This window comes from Hydra vulgaris, chromosome 12 (assembly GCF_038396675.1).
Source record: "Hydra vulgaris chromosome 12, alternate assembly HydraT2T_AEP".
In the NCBI taxonomy this organism is placed as follows: domain Eukaryota; kingdom Metazoa; phylum Cnidaria; class Hydrozoa; order Anthoathecata; family Hydridae; genus Hydra; species Hydra vulgaris.
The window spans coordinates 65,212,108-65,220,963 of record NC_088931.1 but is presented as its reverse complement, the minus strand read 5'-3'; the positions used below and the strand labels follow the sequence as shown (position 1 = coordinate 65,220,963).

The window sequence follows — 8,856 nt, the reverse complement described above, 5'->3', positions numbered from 1 at the left end:
TTTATATATAATTTAATACTGTAAACGATAAATAATTTGGGCAATAATATAAATAAATGTGCAAGCTGCATATCTGTCTTTGTAACACTACAGCATAAGATCAAAATTATGCAAGCTTTCTTTTTTATAAAGTTTTTGGGGTTTCTTTCAGAAATTCTCTATTCTGGTTGCTTTTACTAAGATAGTTCATCGTTGGAGGGCCAGCCATGCTTTTTTTCTTAGCTAGTCCTTGACTACAAGCGCTTGAAAACTTTGGGGCATAATTACGTATTTTTCATTATGCTGTCTCTTACACAGCAGCCATAATTTTGGGGAGTGTCATTGTAATTACACTTTAAAATGTTTACAAATATCACCTGCGGCATTTGAGATGATATTTCTATTATGACGGTAACAAGTCTATTAAGTATCTCGCAAACGAATATTATATAACTTCTTATTCTTTCAAAAAACGAGTGAGTCTAAAAGTTTAAATTTTATTGATGAACTTAATCAGTGCAGAGGTAACTGGCAATTGGAAAAAGTTTCGATGTCTGTTGCAACAGTAAGTCAAAAAGGTAAAAAAAACTAAAAAAAAACAACTATATAACCAAAAAACATGAACATGTTATACATAACACGACGGTTATTTTTGATAAATTTTCTCCTACTTGCTAAGGTTTACCAGATTTATAAAAATATAATAACGGACGTAACGAAAACATATTTACGGTATCTGTTTTAAAAATTACATAAAAGTAGTACCATGCGTATTACTAATTTCACCAAGCATTAATTTGGTACCATTTTTTGCTAAAAAGTTAAAAAAATAAATTATGAAAAGTCATTTTCTTTTGAAAAACACTCCCAATTTAACTTTGTAAACAAATATTTAATTGGTTTGTATAAAAAGAAAACTCATATGAAAATTAAATGTATGGAATAGACTAAACGCGAAGGTCTGGTTGAGGCTTGGGTTGCACTGGAGGAAAAAATTCAAATATAAATATTTCGTTTATAATACACAGGAGTGGATCCAGTATTTTTTGGCTTTTGAGGTGACTAATTTCCAGACATGGAGCCAACTCCAAACAATTATATGTTTATACCTAAGTCAAATAAGGATGCTTTGCAAAAAATTACGATGATTGGAGTCTGGAAACTAAAAAGTCCAATAAATAATCCCCTCCCTCCTGCCCTAATCACGAGAGCAACAAGTTGATAAAATACTTTATGAATTTCTTTAATATTTTTTGATAAAATATACTTATACTAATAGCATAAGTAATACTATAAGTAAATCTCAAAAGGTTACGATAATTGGAGCATGGAATCTCAAAAGCAATAATATGATTCAAACTAAAAGTAAAGTAAAAAATAGTATTACTATAAGGAAATCTCATTTTAACCATGCTACCTTTGAAACATAAATATATATTTTGTATATATATAACTATCGATGTTTCTGGGGTATCTTAAGTATAAAGAAAGATACCCTAGAATTATTGTGTAAAGGTTAGGTAATTTAATAAATTTAATAACATATAAATATTTAATAAAAATATTAAAATTTATGAACTGAATTTTATTTATATTGTTATTAATAATTATTAAATATGTAATATTTACAAACTAATTTAAAGTTAAACTTTTTTTTGAATCGAGAAAAAATTTAGTTGAATAAAAAAATTGTTATCGATTTGTGCTCTAGAAGAAAATTTGCAAAAATGTTTCGCAAAAGTTATTTGAATTAAGTACTAAATTTTTTTAATTCCAACCGATAATTTGGTTAAAACTCCTATTTAAACTCTAATTTCGACATATAATTCTAAACTGGAATTTGAAATCCACTTAAAAGCTGTCTTTCTAAGTAACTGTATTGATACGTAAGTTAGTCGTCTTGTATCAAGCTGATTCTTTCAAGAAAAAGAACAGTTCTTTAAATAAAGTGATTTTCAGTTTCTTTATAACTTTTTACGAGCAAATTATATAAAAAAAAACGAATGATATATGTTTAAACTTTAATTTATCGATAAAAAAATATACTTAAAGAATGTATTTATAGCCCTAATTATATAGAAAATTATTATTATAATTTAATGTTAAGGATTATGTTTGGCAATTTTTCGAAACAAAAACCCATTTGCGGACGTTTTTGATCAAGTTTCGATAATCTTTTGTATTGCTTTAAAAAAAGCTTTTGGGAATTTTAAAAGCCAGTATGACCGCCGCGTAAATACTCGCGCTTTTTTGCGAAAAAATTTGAAATTTGATACTTAAAATAAACTTTGCGAATACCTAATACGCCTAGGGCGTACATGAACACATTTTAGCGCAATATACACGCGCAACTAATGATTCAAATAAGGGAATCACAAGCCGGGAATGCTTTATTTTATGTGCACTTTACGGAAGACTCTTTGTATTAAAAAGTGTAGTTAAATTGAGAAAAATTATGCTTTTTTAATTGCTGAAACTTTTAGTTAATCATCAGCTTAAACCCAGTCAGTCAAAAACCTAATCAATCAAATATAATTTTATACTTTAAGAGTTAAAACTATTTTAATCAAACTTTTTTTTACAGAAAAACATTAGTTTTCTTAAAAGCATATAACCAGTCTCTGTCAGACGTGATTCTATGTATTAAATGAGTGGGGTGGGGTGGGGGTTGGGAGTGAATCCTTAAAAAGTACCGACTGGCCTTTGAAAAAAAAAAAAAGGTCCTCAAAACTAAATTTTCATAATCAACGTATTTTCTTAAATGTGCTTTTACATTCAAAGTAAAGAAACAAAAACACAGTTTCATTTGCACTACATCAAATTATTAAAATTTACAATTTCATGTTTGATTTCTATAAAAACTAATAAGAAACCTTTATAACAGTGATTAAGAATAATTTAAATAATTAAAATCAAGAATAACATTTTAAAGTATAACTTTTTTGTTTGTATTTAGACATAAAGAACACTAACGTAGTAACATTTTTCTTTATTACTTTGCTGCACAATATTGATAACATGTTGCACTGCATGTTTGGTTGTTGATGTGTTATGGTCATATCGTTTTTCAAAGTCTGGCACAATTGATTTAGGTACTTTACTCATGATTTGCTGTTTGCTTAAATATATCTACCTTATTGTTATAATATTGTTAAAATAGTTTATATCAATCGCGTGCGAGTGTGTGTGATGTACGATGCTATAAATATATAATAAATATGTAAATACGCATAATACATTCCCATTAACAAACTGTAATTATAAATAAAACAAATATAAAAATTATTAGTAAAATACCAAAAACAAGTATTTCAAATAAACTATTTTACAAGGTATAATAAACTATTTTTCAATAAAGCACAAGAAAGTTAACTTGAAGTAAATATTTTTAGCATTATTCAAAAGTCGTTAGTTTTTGTAAATAATGAGTCATGAAAACTCGATTGACCAGTAGAAAAGATCTAAAAGTGCTTCAGATAGATTTAAATGTAATTAACGAAAAACCTATTTAATTTTTTTGACAGGGCAGTTTTAAACTATCAATTATTAAATTTTTTTTGAAGCTTGGATTTTAAGCCTGTCTGTTATTATCAATTATCTAATGCTATAAAACAAGTAATTTTTTTAAATTGTAGGGTCATGGCACCCCCTACCGTGAAGAAGCACCTACCGTGGTTTTTGAAAAAATCAGTAAATTTATTATGTTTTTTTTTTTAATTTATTTTTTTAGCATTGTTTTATACAAAACTAACTTATTTCACTAATAAATAATTTATAAAAAGATGTATTTTTAAAGATTTGAAATGTTTTTTTACCCGCAAATGATTTTTTATTGCTTTCTTAAGAAAATCTTTAACAGTAAAAAAAAGTTTGTCTAGTTTTTTTACGGCTTAAAACTTATATAATTTTTTTGATAAAAGTTTAAAATAGTTGTAAAAACATTGAATATTTTAAATTTTATCAAAAAGTATAAGAATTTTTTGTATAACATTGTTTAATCTTTTACACGATAGGTGATTACGAAAATTATAATAGTTAGCACTTACCGTTTATAAAAATATTTTTTCGGACGGGTTTTATTTTGTGAAGTTTTCTCTCTAAAAAACCATTTCAGTTCAACTCAATTACCAATTAAAGGTAATTTAACCCAAGAGAGTATTTATTTGATATATTTTTTTATACTTTATTTATCATCTGAAATGAATTTAACCCTAGGGAGTATTTATTTGATATGTTTTTCATACTTCATTTATTATGTGAAATGAATTCGATTAGAAAGATGCAAGGTTCAAAAAAGAAACAAAATATTCGAAAAAAGCTTTTGTATTCAGAAGAACAACTGCATGCAGCACTTAGAGCTTTAAATAAAGGTGAAAAAAATTTATGTGTCAGCAAAAAGTTTAATGTTCCTGAAAGTACCTTACGCGATAAATTATCTGGTAAAAGCCAACCCAAACGGCAAAACTCTGGCTTTAAATCATATCTTGGAGAAGAAATTGAGAATGAATTGGTTGCTTGGTTAATGCAGTGCGCTAACATGGGTTTTGCGATTACAAAAAAGTTATTAATTAAGGCGGTACAAAAAATAGTTATAGGGCGAGGTATAAAAACACCATTTAAAGATGATGTCCCAAGTAAAAACTGGTTTTATAAATTTATGCGTCGAATAAGGAATTATCGCAAAAACGAGCAGAGCATATTAGTCGAGCTAGAGGTCTTATAACTGAAGCATCAATAAGAAAATGGTTTAATGAGGTGCATGAATTATTAGGCGATGATGCGCAATACCTTAATGATCCATCTCGTGTTTTTAATTTAGACGAAACTGGTTTTAAGTTAGCACCAAAAACTGGAAAAGTAATTGGCATTAGAGGAAGAAATGTTTATGAAGAATGCAACAACAGCGATAATTAAACCTTACAACTCTATTTTGCGTAAATGCAAATGGTCAATTTGCACCATCATTAACATTGTAGTATGCTCGAGTATGCTCGAATGCCAAAAACTATTGCTGCTGCACCACCAGGTTGGGGACTCGGTAAAAGTGACAGCGGCTGGATGACCGCCGAATGCTTTTATGAGTACTTCACAAATGTGTTAGTACCATATTTGAAATCTATTAATATACAATTACCTATATATATGTTCATGGATGGACACCGCTTGCATCTGTCTAAAGAGCTCAGCGTGTATTGCTCTTCGGAAAGAATTCATTTGATTTCGTTGTTTCCTAATGCTACACATCTTACAACCATTAGATGTGTCAGTTTTCGGACCAATGAAAAAAAAAAGGCAGAACATTTGTCGGCAATTTAAATTGGATAACGATTTTAATGAAATTTGTAAGGAAAATGTACCAATGTTGTTGAATAATTTTGTTATGGATCCAAGTATGAAAATAAATATTATTATAAAATATTATTGTTATAATAAATATAAACGGATTTAGGTCGACAGGAATATTCACATTTAATGCGAACAATGTTGATTATAAAAAAGTAATTCAACGTGTTAAATTAAATTCCACAATTGATAATAATGAAACAAATCTTTCAAGCCATAATAACGTGGGAAACTTATTTGAAGACAACGTTGCACCTGAAGTATTGCTACAGTTTGAAAAAACTGGAAATTAAGAATGGGGAGGTAAAACTGACTTCAGGGAGTTATTTAATTTTTGGAAAAAACTTAAATTTAACGATAGCTCCAAACAAACCATAAATTTAATAGAAGCCAACAATAATGTATTGAACAATGAAATCGATAAAGAATCGTATTTAGATATTAGCAGTACGCAAAATGAAATCGTATCTAGTAATGTTAGCGAATTTGGAAAAAGCGTAATAGTTGATGAATCCGGTGAAAGTAAATCAGCAGTAGACCCACCAAATTCAAATAAACAAATAATAAAAGATGTAAACCCATTACACGACTTTCTTTTATGGCCAAAACAACCAATCACGAAAATAAGGCTGAAACAAGTTGAACGATTACCGAGCGTTGTAACTTCAGCCAAATGGTTAGAGTTTCAAATAACTAGAGAAAATGCAAAGGAAGAAGAAGATATCAAACAAATTGAACGTAAAAATAAAGCTGAAAAAAAAGAATTGAAAGAAATGGAAAAACAAGAAAAATCTAAAAGAAAACAAGCTGTAACAAAAGAAAATGAAAATAAAAGACAAAAAAAAAAACATTTAAAAAAAAAATTTTTGAAGAAAAAAAATCTAAATTCAGAAAAAAGCTTTGATGGATAATTTTATAACGAATGTCTTCTTTGTTTTGTAATCATATTAAATTTATGTATTTGATTCTTGATTTAAATATATAAAAGTAAAATTAAAATATACGATTTTTTTTCATACACGGTAGGTGGAGAATCGATTACGGTAGGTGGTGCTTTATCACGGTAGGTGAAGAAACGTACTAGATCTTACAAAAAATTAAAAATAACATTAAAAAAATAACTTTATTCAAATTCGAATTATATAATTTAGTTAATAATTGAGTATAAAATATTAATTCGAAAACCCTAAATAAAAATCTGTTATGGTTTTGGAGTTAAGAAGTTTTGAAGTTAAAAGTTTCTAAAAGTCGCGGTAGGTGGTGCCATGACCCTAAGATGAATCAAACGGTAAAGAAATCCATCTAAAATATAAAATTATTTTAAAATTCAAATAAAAATTTCACTTATTGCCCTGACACCTTTAGGCAATAATTTAAACATTTTTGTTGTTCCCAGGCTTTTATCATCGCGGATTTTTGGGAAGCATAATTTTCGTGATAAATAAGAATATACATCAACTTGATTCATGCATTTTTCAAAGACCTAAAAAAAACTTACCTTTTGCAATAATCATCAAAAGAAGTATTGCACAGATTAAACAATCTACAAGTTTTTCTTTTAAATATCAATATTCGAAATAAGTTAATTATTCGAAGTTAGTAAACAACTTAATTACTCAAAGTTCAACTACTTTGAGTAATTAAGTTGTTAGTAAAAACCCTATTTATTTCTATTGATCGAATTAAATTGCGATATTTAAAAGCAAAATTTATAGGTTATTAAATCTGTTTAATACTACTTTTAATGCAAGTTAATATATTATATTATTATTTTATCAAACACCCTCTGTAAATGTGTTTATAAGGTAAAAATACATAGAAATAGTTTAAGATATATAAAGAGAGAATAAAGTATATCACATGATAATATTTTCTTCAAGAGTATTTTTGAAAATTGTTCGCTGTTGCTTTGCATTCCAACATTGAATTGCCTGTACTAAAATTTAATACGTATCTTTAGGAATTATATTTTCTGAAATACTATTTTTCACTTTCTTTTTATCCTGAACTAAGTTTTCATATTTATTTTATGGATCTTACATAATTCCTTTATATCATCTTAAAATGAATATTTTAATGAAAAATAGTTAAGCTGAGAATTGATGATTTCAAAAGTTACTTTATTATTTAATAGACGGATAAATAGGTTCATTTTATTTTGTTGTTGTATGTAAGTCGATATCTCCCGAACTTTAAATAGAGAGTTTATATAGTTTTTGCTATACTAAGAGATATTAAAAAATGATTTAACTGCATTTCTTCCAAGTTTATTAAGTCTTTGCATTGTTGACTCTCTATTTTCACAGAGTTCCAGACCATGCGTTAGCTTCGGAACTGCTAAAGATGTATATAACTCAATAATTGAAGATGGATATACAAGCCGGATACCAGATTGAATCAGAGTTTGCACTATTGTTTGGAAATTTCATACCCTATTGTTAATATTTGTTCTATTGAGTGAGGCAAAAGTAGATTTTTGTGTATCCCAAATAAAGCCTAGATGATTAAGTTTTTCATTTGGTATTATTTGATGGTCGTCTAGGGTTATCTTGCAATTAGTTAATTGTCTTTTTCCCGAAAGCAACAGTTCCGTTTTGACAGCATTGAGCTTTATGCCGTTTAAGTTATAGTAAATATTACACGTTGTAATCAGCCTTTCAAGACTAGATAGAGAAGAGCTAAGAAGAATGATGTCGTCAGCATAAGCAACAACACCTGTGAAGTTTCCATGTATAGAAATACCCACAACGTTATCATATAATGAAGTCCAAGTAACATAATTAGTGACGTTGTGCGCGCTTGATCCGGCATTCTTGAAAATTTGAAATGCAATTTTTAGCGCTTGATTAATAATTTACTAAACATTTAAGAATTCTCCACTAACATCAGCACTGTAATATCTTAGTAAAATCTACTTTACTATTTGAAGCTGATAAATATTTACCTTTACTGACAACTAGCAACCGCTCTAGATCCTTTATTCTCAAAACTTTAAATTTATATATACAATGTTTATATATATATACAATTTAAATTTATATATAAAATATATTTAAATTTATATATACAATGTTTATATATATATATATATATATATATATATATATATATATATATTATATATATATATATATATATATATATATATATCAAATTTGTATATACAAAGTCCTTTAAATTTATATATACAATGTTTATATATATATATATATATATATATATATATATATATATATATATATATATACATATATATATATATTATACTATATATGTATATATAATTATTATATATACATGTGTATTATAATATATATATATATATATATATATTATATATATATATATATATATATATATATATATATATATATATATATATATATATTATACTATATATGTATATATAATTATTATATATACATGTGTATTATAATATATATATATATATATATATATATATATATATATATATATATATATATATATATATATATATATATGCGTATGTATATAATCTTTTTTTATATACAT

The 8,856-nt window shown here is 26.5% G+C and overlaps 1 long non-coding RNA gene across 1 annotated transcript; it reads right to left on the bottom strand.

Annotated features, from left to right (window-relative positions):
• Positions 1-2,779: 2,779 nt before the first annotated feature.
• LOC136088929 (uncharacterized) lies at positions 2,780-3,379 on the bottom strand. Its single transcript, XR_010642649.1, has 2 exons — positions 3,277-3,379; positions 2,780-3,178 (listed from the first exon to the last, which is right to left on the bottom strand). It is a non-coding gene; the product is annotated as an uncharacterized LOC136088929 (long non-coding RNA).
• Between the last annotated feature and the right edge of the window lie 5,477 nt (positions 3,380-8,856).